Source organism: Dromiciops gliroides, chromosome X, assembly GCF_019393635.1.
Source record: "Dromiciops gliroides isolate mDroGli1 chromosome X, mDroGli1.pri, whole genome shotgun sequence".
NCBI lineage: Eukaryota > Metazoa > Chordata > Mammalia > Microbiotheria > Microbiotheriidae > Dromiciops > Dromiciops gliroides.
The window spans coordinates 35,598,245-35,615,527 of NC_057867.1; the positions used below are offsets into that span (position 1 = coordinate 35,598,245).

The 17,283-nt window shown below is 42.2% G+C and overlaps 1 pseudogene; it reads left to right on the forward strand.

The window, feature by feature from the left end:
* Positions 1–14,515, forward strand: part of LOC122733925 — a 72,744-nt pseudogene extending 58,229 nt beyond the window's left edge.
* The last annotated feature ends 2,768 nt before the right edge of the window (positions 14,516–17,283 follow it).

Below are 17,283 nucleotides of genomic sequence, written 5' to 3' on the forward strand. Positions count from 1 at the left end.
AGGTCAAAATGGGTTCAAGATTTAGATATAAAGGGTGATACCATAGATACATTAGGAGAGGAAGGAATAGTTTTTGCCTCTCAGATCTATGGAGAGGAAACAATTTATGACCAAACAAGAGATAGAGAATATTACGAAATGCAAGATGGGAGACTTTGATTACATTAAATTAAAAAGCTTTTGTACAAACAGAAGCAATGCAGCCAAAATTAGAAGGGAGGCAGAAAACTGGAAAACAATTTTTATAGCCAGCATTTCTGATAAAGGCCCCATTTCTAAAATATATAGGGAACTAAATCAAATTTATAAGAATCCAAGTCATTCCTCAATTGAGAAATGGTCAAAGCATATGAACAGGCAGTCTTCTGATGAAGAAACCAAAGCTATCTATTTTGCCATATGAAAAAATGCTCTAAATCACTATTGATCAGAGAAATGAAAATTAAAACAATGCTGAGGTACCACTTCACACCTATCAGATTGCCTAATATGACACAAAAGGATAATAATAAACGTTGGAGAAGCTGTGGGGAAAAAATGGAACGCTAATGCGTTGCTGGTGGAGCTGTGAACTGATCCAACCATTCTGGAGAGCAATTTGGAACTATGCCCAAAGGGCTATGGGACTGTTCATACCCTTTGACCCAGTGTTACCACTTATAAAAATATTTTTACTGACTAGTCTAATTTGGGGGGCTAATTTGATTGGGGTACTTAATCTTGGGACTTTTGACTATTTGACTGACTGCTATTAACTAAGCATGGGCCATTTATAAAGTTCTACCACACCGCTCCACTCCCAAAATTGATAAGCAAAATACTAAGAAGCCTCAACTAAATAATAAAAGCAGAGTTTATTTATGAGATACTATATAAAATTAAGAATACAGGGAGGGGCAGCTAGGTGGTACAGTGGATAAAGCACCTGCTCTGGAGTCAGGAGTACCTGAGTTCAAATCCGGCCTCAGACACTTGACACTTACTAGCTGTGTGACCCTGGGCAAGTCACTTAACCCCCATTGCCCCACAAAAAAATCAAAAAACCAAAAAAGAATACAGGGAAATAATTTCCCACCTGCTGGGCCTGGAACTTTTTTTTTTTAATACAATAAGGGCCTTAGCCACCTCTCGCCTCAGGGTATGTTACACTTTCCCTGCTCCGCTACTTTCTTCTAACTCCTCTTAATATTCACTTTCTCCAACCTGTACCCTGTGCTGACTGCTTCTGTGCTCTCCACTGCCTCCTGGTCAGTCAGTCTGTCTGTCTGTCTGCTCTGTCAGTCTGCCCTCTGCTGCCTTTGCCACCCCTCTAATCTTGTCCGCTGGCGTTTCCTCCTTGCTCCTAGTCCTGCATTACTGTTCCTCTCGTCCCCCCTGAGTTTAACTCTCAGGTCTATATATACCTTTTCTTCTCTCCACTCAAATCTCGGGGCTTCCTGCGCCCCCACAGACCAAGCTAATTCTCCAGCCAGGGCTGCGGCTGGTGGGGGGGAGGGGCAGAGCTGCACTCCAGCCTCACATGCCTCAGGCTACGCCAGAACCCGGCCTGGACGAGCCCAGGATCTCTTGGATAGCTCCACTCAGGTTGGATGGAGCTGGGGGCTCTTTCCCCCCAGCTGTCTGATGTGGCCCACGGAGCTTTTTGGCTCAGCTGAAGCAGAGGGGGTGGGGCACCAGCACCTCCCACATAGAAGAGACCCTGAGGGCCTAAGGTTTTCTAATCTCAGCCTAAAAGTAGGGTCCCCAAATTAAAATAAATTTCCACACACTGCTAGGTCTGTATCCCAAAGAGACCCTAGAAAAGGAAAAAGGACCCACATGTACAAAAATATTTATAGCAGCTCCCGTTGTGGTGGCAAAGAACTGGAAATTGAGGGAATGCCCATCAAGAGGGGAATGGCTGAACAGGTTGTGGTATATGAATGCAATGGAATACTATTGTGCTGTAAGAAATGATGAGCAGGAGTTCAGAGAAACCTGGAAGGACTTACATGAACTGATGCTGAGAGGAGCAGAACCAGGAAAACATTGTACACAGTAACAGCAACATTGTGTGATGAACAATTGGAATAGACTTGGCTTTTCTTAGTAGTGCAACAATCCAAAATAGTTTCAAAGAACTCATGATAGAAAATGTTCTCAAAATCCAGAAAAAAGAACTGTGAATTATGAATGCAGATTGAACCATAGTGTTTCTACTTTTGAACTGTTTTTTTTCCTTCTTGTTTGAGGTTTTTCCTTTGAGCTCTGATTCTTCTTTCACAAGATGACTCATGCAGAAATATGTTTAATGTGATTGTACATATACAACCTATATCAGATTGCTTTCCATCTTGGGGAGGGGGGGAAGAAAATAAAATTTGGAACTAAAAATCCAGTGAAAACAAATGTTGAAAACTATCCTTATATGGAATATGTAACTGGAAAATAATAAAATAATAATTTTAAAAAGAAGCACTAACTCAGCTACAGAGCAGATAAGGCAGAGGACTTGGAGTAAGGATGACCTGAATTGGAATCCTGCCTCAGCACTACTAAGCTATGTGACCCTGGGAAAGTCATCTAACTACTCTCTGACTCAGTTTTCTCATCTGAAATGAAGGCAATGAAAGCAATTCTATAAGTGGGTTGTTCTAAGGATCAATTGAGTTAACATACATAAAGAACTTTAGAAATCTTAAACGACGATATAAATTACTACTGTTTTCATTGGTGCTTCTCCTATTACTATGACTACTCTACTACTAGTACTAGTATTGGTGCTGCTATTGCTGCTCCTTACCTGCTGGTAGGTCTAATCACAAGGAGCCCTCCAAGCAAATAAAAAGCAAGCCTGGACAAAACCAGCTTCCTTTGAGGGGCTTGTTCTCACTAGAGCTGGATCTGCTTCTCAGTCCATGTTTAGGAGAGTTCCACAATCTTTGCTCAACACAAGATTTCTCCATGCTGGGAACTACCCCTACAAAAAGACAGGAAGACTGAAGACAGGATAAATTGCTGAAACGGCTGTTTCAGTCTCAACAGATTCACAATAAAGATTCACAAGATTACACCATTCCCCTGAAATTCTTTCCTCTTCTAACTTCCCTATCACTCTTGGGACAGCAGCACCTTCCCAGCCACCCTGAGCTACAACTTGGAAGACCTCATCTAAAAAGGGAGTTTTCAAATAGTCTTGCCTAGAAACAAGCCTCCACCTCATTTCCTAGTGACCACATCCTAAACTATTCTCTCCTCTCTTTTTTCAAGTTCCCCAAGCTTGATTCTTTTCTCTTACTAGAAAGGAAACTCACTTAGATGAGAGACTATTTCTATTTTTAAACTCAGCCCTTAGCACAGTATCTGCCACATAGTAAGCTCTCAATAAGTGCCATGAGTCTATCTACTACCTATCTGGCTGTCTATTCATGCCAAGTAAATATTTAAAAACCAGCTCTCTGAAAAATGTGTACAAAATTGACTTTTTTTTTTTTTGGCGGGGCAATGGGGGTTAAGTGACTTGCCCAGGGTCACACAGCTGGTAAGTGTCAAGTGTCTGAGGCTGGATTTGAACTCAGGTACTCCTGAATCCAGGGCTGGTGCTTTATCCACTGTGCCACCTAGCCGCCCCACAAAATTGACTTTTAACTTCAATTTGTATTATGAACATCTTCTCCATCACCTTGATAAGTCTAATCCATAAAAGAAATCAAGCTCAAATTTCAGGATTTCCCAAAATCTGAAGTGTAGCTATTCAGACTGTAAATTTAACCCCTTATGTATATTTGTATCTATTTCTCAATCTGTCATTAGACATGGCATTGCCACTGAGGTAAATAGTACAGTATTTCTGTGACATCTGGTGCCCCAAAGGGATACTGAAACATCCTGAAAGGTTTATGTCAGAAAATATCTTTCTACCTCTGTGACCTTTATATCATCTATCCATCCCATGGCCCTCATGCTCCCCCAGCTCTCATATCTCATCACTTGCCAGGTTTTGTAATAACTACATGAACAATATCTCAGATATGTATTCTTATCTCTCTCATCTGATAACCTCCTCACTTCTCTTCTTGGCTATTACAATAGTCTCCCAGTGGTCTCCCTGCCTTAAGTCATTCCCCTCTTCATGCCAACCTCCACTCAGCTGCTGAAGGGATATTTTTGGTGTGTGGTTCTTGTTCTGGGGTTAGAAAAGTGGCCAGCTAAACTAAAGGACACGGGTCTGGGATAACTCTCCTTGAGAAGGTAAACCAAAGGACAGACACACCTAAAGAAGCAAGGGAGATAAGGGGCACCAGGACTGAGTTAACTCCGGGACCACCACCCTTCATTCCAGTCTCCCTTACCCCTTGGAGAGATAATCCTTTGAGATTTGGCTGCTGCCTGAGTGGCTCAACGAGACAGAGACAGCTCCAATAACCACATCTCACCCTGATGGAGGAGACTAAAAGAGTTAACAGATAATCTATCAATTGTAACTAACAGGGGTTAACAGACAACCTAAGATTTGATCAATAGTAGCTAAAAAGGTTAACAGAGAAACTAAGGTTTGTGTTCTTCTCAACAGTACTGTAACCAAGAGTGTTCAAGTCCCTACCAAGCAACACCATCATTCGAGACAGTAACTAGGGTCCATTAACCATTAATAGGCATTAATATTCCTAGATGACGGGACACCTAGAAACCAGATATTCAAGTAAAGAAATATAAAAAACACAGAGATCCTCTGGCTTTGAGAAGTTTAAGCATCTTTTTAGGAACATGTGCATAAAAAGCCAAATGTGTTCTTAAATTCACCTTATGTCATGTAAGCCCCCAAAACACACCGTCAAGGAAAAAGGTAACCACCCAACGGGTTGTCTCAGGACCCCAGGAAGTCCAAATTAGGATAAGACCTCCCATGTACCTCCTTAAGGAGATTTAAGATAATGAGAAGATAAGCTACTTTTTCTCAGTACAAATATAACCATTTTCCTCTCCCTATTCAAGACACATTTCCTTGGTGTCCCCATGTAGCCTCACAATATTTTAATAAAACTTGGGAAACTGTGTCTTGTAATTCTTTGGGAGGCCTCATGATCAATTTGATCAAGTAATTCTACCCCCGACATCAACCAGACATCTTCCAGCCCACCCCCAACAAATGTTCAGGTGATGACCCCATCTACCATCTATAAAAGCTATAGCCTTTCTCCTGTTTGGGGAGATTGGCATCTCAGAGAATCGTCTCTGTGCTATCTCTCCTCAAGACTCCTCTCAAGGCTTCCTTTCTCTAGCACTTCAATAAAAGATTATTTTATTCTAATTGGATTTGTATGGGAGAGAGTGTAATTCTTTTTTGGGGGGTGAGGTGGGGCAATGAGGGTTCAGTGGCTTGCCCAGGGTCACACAGCTAGTAAGTGTCAAGTGTTTGAGGTCAGATTTGAACTCGGGTCTTTCTGAATCCACTGTGCCACCTAGCTGCCCGAGGGTGAAATTCTTTAAAGAGAAATACCTAAGTAACCCTATACCACCCATTTCCCCTATGACAGTTCTGTTTATGTCAAATCCATACTCAGAAAATAACACTGGCTCACTGGGACATCTAATAGTAAATCCAAACCACTCTGTCATGTAATACTGGTGGAGGAGGCTAAAATGGTTAACAGATAACGTATCAAGAGTAGATATCAAGGGGCAGCTAGGTGGCACAGTGGATAAAGCACTGGCCCTGGATTCAGGAGTTCCTGAGTTCAAATCCGGCCTCAGACACTTGACACTTACTAGCTGTGTGACCCTGGGCAAGTCACTTAACCCCATTGCCCCGTTAAAAAAAAAAAAAAGAGTAGCTATCAATTGTACCTAAAAGGGTTTATAGAGAAACCAAGGTTTGTGTTCTTATAGTAACCAAAAGGGTTTGTCTCTATCAACCCTTACCATCAGCAGAGACAGTATCTAGGGACCATTAACCATTAATAGCCATTGATATTCCTAGATGACAGGACACCTAGAAACCAAATCTTAAAATAAAGAGATATCATAAACACAGAGACCCTCTGGGTCTGACAAGTTTAAGCATGTCTTTAGGAACATGGATGGAAAAGGTCACATTTGTCCCTCAGTTCACCTTATGACGTGTAAGCCCCCAAAACATACCTCCAAGGAAAAACGTACCCACATTAGAGGTTGTCTTAGGACCCCAGGAAGTCGAAATTAGGGTAAGACCTCCCCTAAGGAGGAGACTAAGATAATGAAGAGATAGCCTAATTTTTCTCACTATAAATATAACTATTTTCATCCCCCCTATTCCAGACACCTCCCTGGTGGTCTCCCTGTGGTCATTCACTGTATTGCAATAAAACTTGGGAAACTGAGTCCCTGAGTCTTGTAATTCTTTGGGATGACTCACGATCAATCTGATCAATTAAATCAACCCCACAGAAATATCATTGGTAAACTCCTAAACCCTATTTGATATTATTCCACTTGGTGTACCCTAAGATCCAGACACACCTGCTTTGTTGCTGTTCTTCACACACATTTCATTTCCCTTCTATAAGCCTTTAGAAAAGCTGCTGCTCTTGCCTGAAATTCACTGCAACCTCCTCTCTGCCTCTTCAAATACCCTAGTGTCCTTTGAAGCTCAGCTAACCTGGCACCTCCGCCTACTCAGGGACTTTATTAACTGTCACCTCTTCCCATCCCCAAAGTTAGAAAACTTCCCACTTTTCCCAGAATAAATTTCATTTTCTTTATATTTTACACATAATTTTATATGTACATGTTGTCTCCACCAAGAGCATTTAATACCCTGGAAGGCAGAGGCTACTGAATTACTGTCTTTATAGGCCCAGAACCTAGTTGTTGGCCTCACTGGAAATACATGCTTGAGAAATACTGTACTTGTTGACCACTTCACTGCTATTTAGGAAAATAGGACAGGCTTTCCCTGACATCTGCTGGCCACAGAGAAAACTGCAGCATATGAAAAAGTATAGGCCAGAAAATAGTTCCTACAGTCTTCTCCCCATCTCAATCCAAATCCTAGTATTACATTATGACCCATTCCAAACCACATCTTTATTTGATTATATCATGTGATAATTCAGTCTCTGTGAAAACAAGCAGAACAGAGCCAAATCTTTCAGTGTAAATAGGAATTCAGGATAAATCATCAAAACTCAAAAGGACCTATTTCACTCTTAATCCTGTCACAGAAGAAATGATGCAGGTTAAGATTTGATAACAACAATTTCAGGAGAACTGACTGATCCCCACCTACTCCCCATTCCCAGGTCAATGAACTGCCTGGGGCTAACCAGACTCTTGAAGGACTGATGGATCTCCCCCAAACAAACTATCCCCTCCCAAAGATTCCCCATCTTACTCAATGGACTTTAGGTTATTATGTCAAAGGGTCCATTTACATTAAGTAGTTTCTATTTAGAGTTGGGTAACTTCGATCTTTAACTCAAGAGCAATCTCCTAGCTCCCTTTGTTCTGTTACCCCACATAAACCCTGTCCCCAGTCCTCATCTTTTGAGTATTCCCAGCGTCTTGCTCCATGATACTCCCAGCCATAACTCCTCTGCCCCAATTAAAGACCTTCTGTCTCCTATATTGTTTCATTAATTTAGTGAGGCAATGGGGGTTAAGTGACTTGCCCAGGGTCACACAGCTAGTAAGTGTGTAAAGTGTTTGAGGCTGGACTTGAACTCAGGTACTCCTGACTCCAGGGCTGGTGCTCTATCCACTGTGCCACCTAGCTGCCCCCGTTTCATTAATTTAGAAGTTAACCTATGGGGGCTCTTTCCAGGATGTGAAGACTATGTCCAGCCAGCCACAGTCTTTGACCTCCAGATGCTTGGTGCCAGCAGGAATCTTTTGTGTTCCAGTCTGGACTCAAAATTCGGAGGCCTGGCCTGGGTAAGGGTCCCTCAAATTCAGAATTCGCATCCTTTTCGCTGGAATTCCTAAAAGTTCTTTGATCATGGGGTCTAGTTTTGTCCCTGGATGACTTTATAACATGTCCATTCTGACAGATCCCCCAAAGGAGGACAGTTGCAGGTTGTTTTTTTTCCAAGGCAATGAGTGTTAAGTGACTTGCCCAAGGTCACACAACTAGTAAGTGTCAAGTGTCTTAGGCCGGATTTGAATCCAGATCCTCCTGAATCCAGGGCCAGTGCTTTGTCCACTGTGCCACCTAGCTGCCTCTGGCTGCAGGTTGTTTTTATGGACCACATGTGGCCACTCCCACAAGTCCTAAGAAGGATGGCTGCCAGGCTCTGTTTTCAAATCATGTGCTACATGATTGCAAGTACTTGGAAAATTAGCAGAATTTAAGTCTGACCCACAACACCAATGGCCACAGTGGGGTCTCTCCTTTTTTTGAGTTTACTCTCCATTCTGCCAGCCCAAACCTTAGGTTTGGAGTGGGACTTTTTTATGGCATTTTTAAATCCACTAAGCAAGAGTCTGAATCTAAACCCTCGTCCCTTCCAGGAAAAAAAAGAGGCGGAAAATAGGACTTTTTGATAGGACTTTGTCTTTCAGAAAAAGGTCTAATTTTTTAAGAAAAAAAAAAAGACCAATTGATCTGGCTCAAATTAATGGCTCTTTGAGGATATAAAGGAGGACTTGATTTGTGCATGCTAAATTATCTCAAGAATCTTTACCATCACTGTTTCCTGTGTTTGTGTCTGTCCTTGTACAACACTCTACATAGGTGTTGAAATATATGTGTGTGTTTGTGTCCCTTGCTATTCAAGCTAAGTCCCTTATCTTGCATTCGGCAATCCCCTCCGCCACTCAAAGCAGAATTGTCAGGAATTTACAGAGAGGCACTTAGAGGGTGACTATAGCTTGATTTTATTTTTTACCTGTTTTTAAGAAATTTGTTATAACTTTGAGAACTGATCTCCAATATTGGATATTTTAAATCTGGGTTTTATGAACCCCCAAATTAAGGTTAATCAGGTTCTATTTAAATTTGGGGAACTATTTGGCTTCTCACACACCAGTGTTTATCACCATGTAAAAATGAGTTTATTGAGAATAATGGTCTCATATTGAAATGCTAGTAGATGGGCCTTAGATAAATGAGAGTTTTACCATTTGGGAATAGTTCGAGTTGTAATTCAATTTATTTGTCTTATTTGAAGTGAAATATGTTTTCTAATAAAATGTATGCCTTCATTTTGAGATTTGCATTACGACAAATTTGGAACTGAAAATTTGTTAATTGCAAGATCTTAAAACAAGTTAATTTACCAATCTGTAATGTGAATATTTTATAATTATAGAGTATTCTTTTGGGCTATAAATGGTTATAGATGCAACTGCTAAAATAAATATCAAATACTTGAAACTGTTTGTTCAGAAATGCAGTATCACTGTGAATTCACAAACTGTTTATGGGAGTATTATGGGCCCCGGTTGCCCCAGAAGTTGCCTGGGGAGGTCAAGGAACTTTTTCCTTGAAACCCCAGGAGTTTTCCCCTGAGATCAAGGCCTCTCCTTGAGCTCAACCAAGGGCAGATACACCCAAAAGAGCTAAGCAGCACTGGATCGAACTGAGCAAGTTCGAGGACCATGCATTCCAGTCCTCCCCACCACCTGGATGAGGTAATCCTGTTAGGTTTGGCTGCACCAAGAGAGCACATGAAACCGACCACCAGCAGACTGCTCTGACCCACCAGGATGGAGTTAACACCCATCACCAGATAGCCCACGACGCATCATCAAACCACCCCAACCCACCACCAGAGGACATTGCCCAATAAGGGACATTTTACCCACGCCATCTTAGCCCTATTAAAGGGCGTTCCTCAAGCTAGTCGGGGAGCAAAGTGGTTTTTTTTTTAAACCTTCTTCCCAGCCACTTTCTCCTGTACCCCAATAAACCTGTTCTTTTATTCCTAAATAGGACTTGCACGAGAGTGTAATTCTTTACAAGGAATTCTAAGGACCCACGTGCTTTCTGCCCATATCAGAATTGATCTCAAAGTCAGGAACATCTGGGTTCAAGTTTTCCCTCGAGGATACTAGCTAGGTATAATGAATGTGTGACCCTGGGAAAACTCATTTGGCTTCCAGGTGCTAATAACAAGAACAAATTTTAAAATTCTGAAAACTGGAGGTTTCCCTGATATGCCAGAGAAACTTGTTAAATTTAGCAGTTTTGTAGTTTTTCTCAATAACTCTATTAAGCAGTTAGTATTGAAATAATTACAAATGTTAATAAGTGTGGTAGTTAAAAATAACTTTGTTGGGTTTTTAACTTTGTTAAACTTTCACGGTTTCCTTTCTTCAAACTTCACAGGTATTTCACATTTTCATACCCCTAGCAATTCAAATATTACGATGTCTTTGTATGTTTAAAAGCTTTTAATTGACATTTGAGTAAATTTTCTTTCAAAATAAGATATTCAACTGGAATTTGTTTTACTAACTGGTGTTTTTGTTAAAACATTTATGTTGTTTTAACCTTTTTCCTTCCCTTTATATTATATTTCATTGCCAGGATTACCAACTTCCATAGCATTCATCCACTTTTTAAGTGTTGTCCTAACTATTAATGGCATTTTTAAGCAAACTGAAATTTTCAAAACAAGTGTGACTTAATAAGAGGCAACCTTAATGAGGTATCATTCATCTTTTTCTTCCCTGAAAGGTATGATTACTGTTATAATTAATTTCTAATGAAAATGTAAAAAGATGTACCTCCCCACCTTCTAGGAAGTGACTTTCTCCGGATATCCAGAGCTACGATTGAATTCTCTCCACAAAATGATATTCAACTCTCTTCCCCCATACCCTGACAGCCCCTGTTTTTACCTGCTCTTCTCCACCGCTGGAAGAAGTCCTATCCGGTGAACTCTTCTGATATTGGAAACTTTCTTAGTGTCTCCCCAATCCAGATCGAGTTGGATCACTCTAAACCTCTTGCTGGAATCTCACAGTATCCTCTTTCAAGAGGCAGTTGAAAGCATTAGGCTTCTCATTAAGGACTACCTATCCTCTGGTCTTTTAGTTTCCTGCCCTAGTCTTAATTGTGATCCTCTCCTGTTTGTGAGCTCATGTGACTGCTTGTCCAAGACCTGAGCAGTGAATGCTCCAGTGATTGCTAAAACACCTGTGGTCACTAATCCTTGTACTCTCCTGAATCTCATTCCCCATGATTTCACTGTTTTCCCTCTACCCTCTGTAGTATGTGGCTGATTTCCTCTGCTCCCTGGATCACCACTCTTCAAAAGCTGATTCCATTTTTCTCACCTCCTTCCTCAAAAAGGCCATAAAATATCTTGTTCTGAGGTTTTAAGTTTTTAGGACATCTGATATCAGCCAATAGTCTCTGTCTTGCAGGTTTAGAGACCCCTTTACTATCCAAACCTAATGTAATTATCTCCAGGTGTAGAGCTTTCAATGCAGCCACTTTTCTCCCTGACAAAGAATGAGAACTCTGACCACATACAGGATCATGACTGTATTAAAATTGGTGACTTTATTTTAAACCGCCCCCCCCAAGAATATCTCCAAGAAACTGAGATAGAAAACTGTAATGGGGGGAAATGGGGTACGGGCTTGGGTTAGGGGTTGGGGTTCTTAGGAATTCCTCTTTAAAGAATTACACCCTCTTGCACACAAAAGCAGTTAGAATAAGGTGGTAGTTTATTTAGGGGCAAGGGAAGGGAAGGGGGGAGGGAAGGGAAACCATGAAAGAAATCTTTGGACTTCTCATGGGGAGATGGGGACGTGGCTCAGAGGTACCAATCTCCTTAAGCAGGAGAATGGCAGGTACTTTTATAGGACTGATGGGGAGAGGGGTAACCATTTGACTGTGGAAAGTTCCTTTAGTGAGGGAGGACCATCCCCCACTGGGGGTAGCTGGGGGAATTGAGTGAGGAGTGGAGGACCATCCCCCACTGGTAGTGACTAGAGGAATTGGGTGAGGGGTGGCTACAGATCCCTCTACAGGACACAAAGGCCGCAGCCACACCCAAATTTATCTCCCCAGGGGTAAGGGAGACCAGAATGAAGGGTGGAGGTCCCAAAGCTAGCTCAGTCCAAACTGGTTCCACTTATCTCTCTAGGTTATCTGTCCTGTGGTTTAGTTTCTCAAGGAGAAGATTCCTTGATGTGCCCCAGAGAACTTCTGGGGTGCTCTGTACCCCATGACAAAACCCAGATTATTCCTGGTATACTGATGGTTCCTGTCTCCAAAATGACACTGAGTATGCTAGAAGGAAGAGGTCATTGACCCCTTCCTTTGGCTACCTCAGCACAGTAGGCCTAATTTGAAGTCCCAGCTTGTGAATTAGCAAAAGGAAAACAAGTAAACATTTTTACATGGATAGTAGGAATGTGTTTGGGATGGCACATGATTTCAGGATGTTATGGAAATATAAAGGGTTTTTCATGTCCTCTGGCAGTCCCACACATCTAGAGATTGCTAAACTCCTTTTTGTTAGTAGCAGTGACTATGATTAAAATGCCAGGACACTCCCATGAAGATTCTCCCCATGCCAGGGGTAATGCCCTTGCTGACCTGCAGGCCAAGCAGGCTGCTCAGAAAACCCCAATCCCTATGTCTTTTTTTTTTTTTTTTTGGTGAGGCAATTGGGGTTAAGTGACTTGCCCAGGGTCACACAGCTAGTAAGTGTTAAGTGTCTGAGGTCACATTTGAACTCAGGTTCTCCTGAATCCAGGGCTGGTGCTCTATCCACTGCACCATCTAGCTGCCCCAATCCCTATGTCTTTAACATCTGCTGGGCCTGGCCCCAAATTAGCATTGACCCCAGCAGAGTTTGTCCAAGAGACCGCGTCCTATCCCTTCCAAGACAGGCTGAGACTGGAAGGGTGAAAAAAGGATAAACTCTGTCCTCTGGTATGGGCCAAATGGATGCCCAGTCCTCCTTGATTCTCTGTGTCGACCTATGATGGAATACCTGCACTCTTTAAGTCACTGGAGTACTGACAAACTGCAAATAGTGGTGGAGAAAATCAAGATGAGCTGCACATGACATTTATCTACAATGTGAGATCTGTCCTAAACATAATGTAAGCAAGCCCCTAAAACTTCCCCCTAGGAAATTCCTTCACCCCTTTTCAAGTTTGGCAGATTGATTTAGTCATCTTCCACCCTCCCCCAGGTATAAGTTTGTATTAGTTATGGTTTGCATGTTCTCCCATTGGGTAGACTTTCCCTTGCAGGAAAGCTACTGCAAGGGTTGTAGCCAAGTGCTTATTCCTAAAGAATTTCACAGTGATAGAAGTACTCCTTTTACTGGTTCAGTTGTCTCCCAATTGTTAGCTTCCTGGTGTGTGGGACAGTTATGGATTTGAGTCAGATTAAACTCTGAGGATGGGGTATGAAACATACCTAGCCCCGCCCAGAATAGCTAGCCTCTCGCTTTGCCTAAAAGTTAATTGCTTGTCAAATTCTCACTGTCTCCTTTAAGTTTTATTGTTGAGCTAATGGACTTGGGACAGTTCTGTAAACTTTGGGGATGGGGTCTGGGAGATATCTAGTCCCCCAGTAAGTTTTATTACTTGTCACGGTTCTACCAATTAGCACTATTTACTTTACTTCTGCTTAGTTCCCACATGCCAGCTACACCTTAGTTTATGGCCTGTAATAAAAAACTCCCCTCTCACATGTCAGAATCCCAGTCCCTGTCATGATTAATTGCAATCAGATAAGGGAGTGATTTCTGCCTCCCTCTTTCTTTGACATTCCTCAGACTTGTACCCCTTCCCCTTCTCCCCTTTGTTCTTGGACATGTCTCCATACATGGATCACGAGCTGGGTACGAGCTGGGTACGCATCTTGGGTGAGACAGGATTGGATGTTAGATTGTGAGCTCATCCACCCTAGGTGTACATGGGGACAGTCCTTTTCAAGATTACTATAAAAACCTAAAAGATTGGGCCGATCTTTGCAAGACTTCAATGTGTAATTGGGTTTTGCCCGTCCTCATGAGGATGTAATAAATCTGTCTCTGCTTGACTTGGTGGTCTCCTCGAGTTATTTGGGTAAAATGAGGCAGTTTGTCCCAAACACTGGCTAGTACTAAAACACTTACACAGCACTTACCATCCCCAATCCTCCACACTGGTAGAATATATCCATGGGATCATTAAGGTTCAGCTTGCTAAGTTTGGATGATTTGGGTCTGCCATGGCCAAAAGCCCTTTTCCCTAGTTCTTCTGAACCTCAAGACAACCCCTTTTCTCAGGGGGCATTATCTCTCCCTCCTTGGACTTCCTCACCACCAAGGCCTCCTTTCTGTCCCATTGTAAAGGACTCACCAAAACTCTTCATCACCTTAACCATCTTGTCTCTGTCACTTTCTAGAGGCTCAGCCTTAAATCAGTCTGCTACTGGAAAAGGCATCTACACAAGGATTCCCTACAGCCCAGGTGGAAAAGTCCCTATAAAGTCCTGCTGAACAACCCCTCTGCAGCAAAACTGAAAGGAACTGACAGCTGGATCCACTTATCACATCTGAAGAAGGTTCTGGAAAAAAAAAAAGAAGGTTCTGACCCCTGAATGGACTGCCAGACACAATACTAGTCATGCCAAGCTTCGTCTGACCAGTAAAAAGAAGTAGACCACAACATGGTACACCATTTTCCAAAGATGCTGGCTTGGCCTGACAATCCTGTATTTCATACCTCAGCACTACTTTTTGGTCACCCAGGAATTCCAGAATTTGTCTTGACCAAGAGGAGGGAATGATAAAGACAATTTCCTGAGAACTGACTGATCCCCACCTCTTCCCCATTCCCAGGCCAATGAATTGCCTGGGGCTAACCAATCTTTGTCAGTTCCAGACTCTTCATGGATTTATGGATCTCCCCCACACAAACTATCCCTTCCCAAAGATTCCCCACCTTACTCCTAGGGCCTTAGGTTATTATGTAAAAGGGTCCATTTACCTTAAGTAGTTTCTATTTAGAGTTAAGTAGCTTCTATATTCAACTCTAGAGCAGCCTCATAGTTCCCTTTGTTCTGTTACCCCATATAAACCCTGTCCCCCAGTCCCCATCTTTGAGTATTCGTAGATTTCTTGCTTTGTGATACTCACTTCTAACTCCTCTGTCCTGATTAAAGACCTTATTTCTCCTATATTGATTGTTTCATTAATTTCCAGATTAACAGATTAAATAGAAGTAGAGAGTGCAGTGTTTGGGTTTAGCCTACAGTGGACCTGGTTCCAGGGTGAAGAATTAATGTTGCCCATTCACAACAGTAAAACTTTGGAGAAAGCAATACATGAAAAAGGTCAGTCTTTGCTTTGGAGGAATTTTTTAAAATAAAAAGCAAAAGGGGCAGCTAGGTGGCGCAGTGGATAAAGCATCGGCCTTGGATTCAGGAGGACCTGCGTTCAAATTCGGCCTCAGACACTTGACACTAGCTGTGTGACCCTGGGCAAGTCACTTAACCCCCATTGCCCCGCAAAAAAAATAAATAAATAAAATAAAATAAAAAATAAAAAGCAAAAGTTACATTGAGTTTGTTAACCTGGAAATTAAGGAAACAATCAATATAGGAGAAATAAGGTCTTTAATCGGGGCAGAGGAACTATAGCTCCTGGTATCCCAAAGCTCAGAAACTAGGAATACCCAAAGATGGGGACAGAGGACAGGGTTTTAATGGGGTAACAGAACAAAAAGATTGCTCCAGAGTGACATATAGCTACTTAATGTAAATGAACCTTTGACAAAAGAAATAATAGAACTTAAGTCTAGGCGTTACTGACTCTGAATAGAAGCTACTTAATGCAGGTGGACCCTTTTTACATAATAACATAAAGTCCAGGGAGTAAGGTGGGAAACATTGGGAGGGGATAAGTTGCTTGAGGGAAGGTCCATAAGTCCATAGAGTCTGGAAATGACAAAGACAGTCAGCCCCAGGCAATTCACCTGCCTGGGAAAGAGGGGACTGGGTGGGGAATCAGTTCTCAGTAAATTTTGTAGTTCTCAAGTTGTTTCCATGGATAATTTCAACAACAGGTGAATGTTTTCCTGTGTGCTTAGAGATACTAGCCACATTGTTAACCCTGGAATATGGAAATTCATCTAGTAACTAGGTGCTCTGAGAAAATAATTATTATAATGGATTTCTAAGGGGGACCCAGATATCAGTTTCAGTTCTTACTCCTGACTACTCCAGAAAGTTCAGCTCTTGTCTGGGTTAAGTCCAGGGGAACATAGGAAATGGAGATAGACTCTTCTGTCTAGTGCAGTGAAGAACCACACCTAGATACTGGACTTTACCCTTCAGCTAGGGCCTTTGGCATATTCTTCTCTGATGTTCTCTGTAGGGTTCATTTTGATTTAGACCACCCTCAAGTCATGTCAATCAATGCAACTGAATGATGCTAACCAATTGGCTTAGATCAACGTATAATGGTCGCCTCTATCTAAAGGGGATAAAACCCTTGGCCAGACCAGAGTCCCTCTCTCTGGCTTAGCCTCTCTTGCCTCCTCTTAGTTCTAGACACTTTCTCATGGAGCAAGCTCTTACTCGTAGGACAATGTAGTTCTGAAGGCCTGAGACTGTCATGGGAGGATTATGGAGCCCGGTCACCCCAACAATTCTCTGGGGGGTTCAAGGAACCTTTTCCTTGAAACCTCAGGGGTTTTCCCTTGAAATCAAGTAGGCCTCTCCTTGAACACAATCAAGGACACACACACTCACCTAACGGAGATAAGCGGCATAGATTGAACTGAGCATGCTCCAGGACCATCACCCCACATTCCAGTCCTCCTAAGCATCTGGATGAGGTAATCCAGGAGAAGACCACCTGGAACCGCCCATCAGCAGACTGCTTAGACCCATCAGGACAAAGTTGACACCCACCACCAGATCTCTCACGAGGGATTCTTCCTACCACAGCGCAACTCGGGAAGACCACCAGCCCCTCACCCAATAAGAGACTCTTACCCACCCCCCATCTAAACCCTATAAAATGGCACCCCACAAGTCAGTTGGGGGGAAAGCGTTTTTGTTCTGGCAAAACCTTCCTCCCGGCCGGTTTCTCTTGTACCCCAATAAACCTGTTCTCTTATTCCTGATTAGGTCTTGTGCGAGAGTGTAATTCTTTACAGAGGAATCCTAAGGACCCACGTGCTTTCTCCTATCGGTTTCCCCATATCAAGACCATGACAAGTTAGGGAAAACTCACTCAATACTTTACTGATATATAATATTAATTAATAATAGATACTGAATACCAAAACTGGTGTAATAGGAAGCAATTAATTTATAAAGTACAGTAGTAGCAATAATTTTAAAACAGTGCTATAGCCATT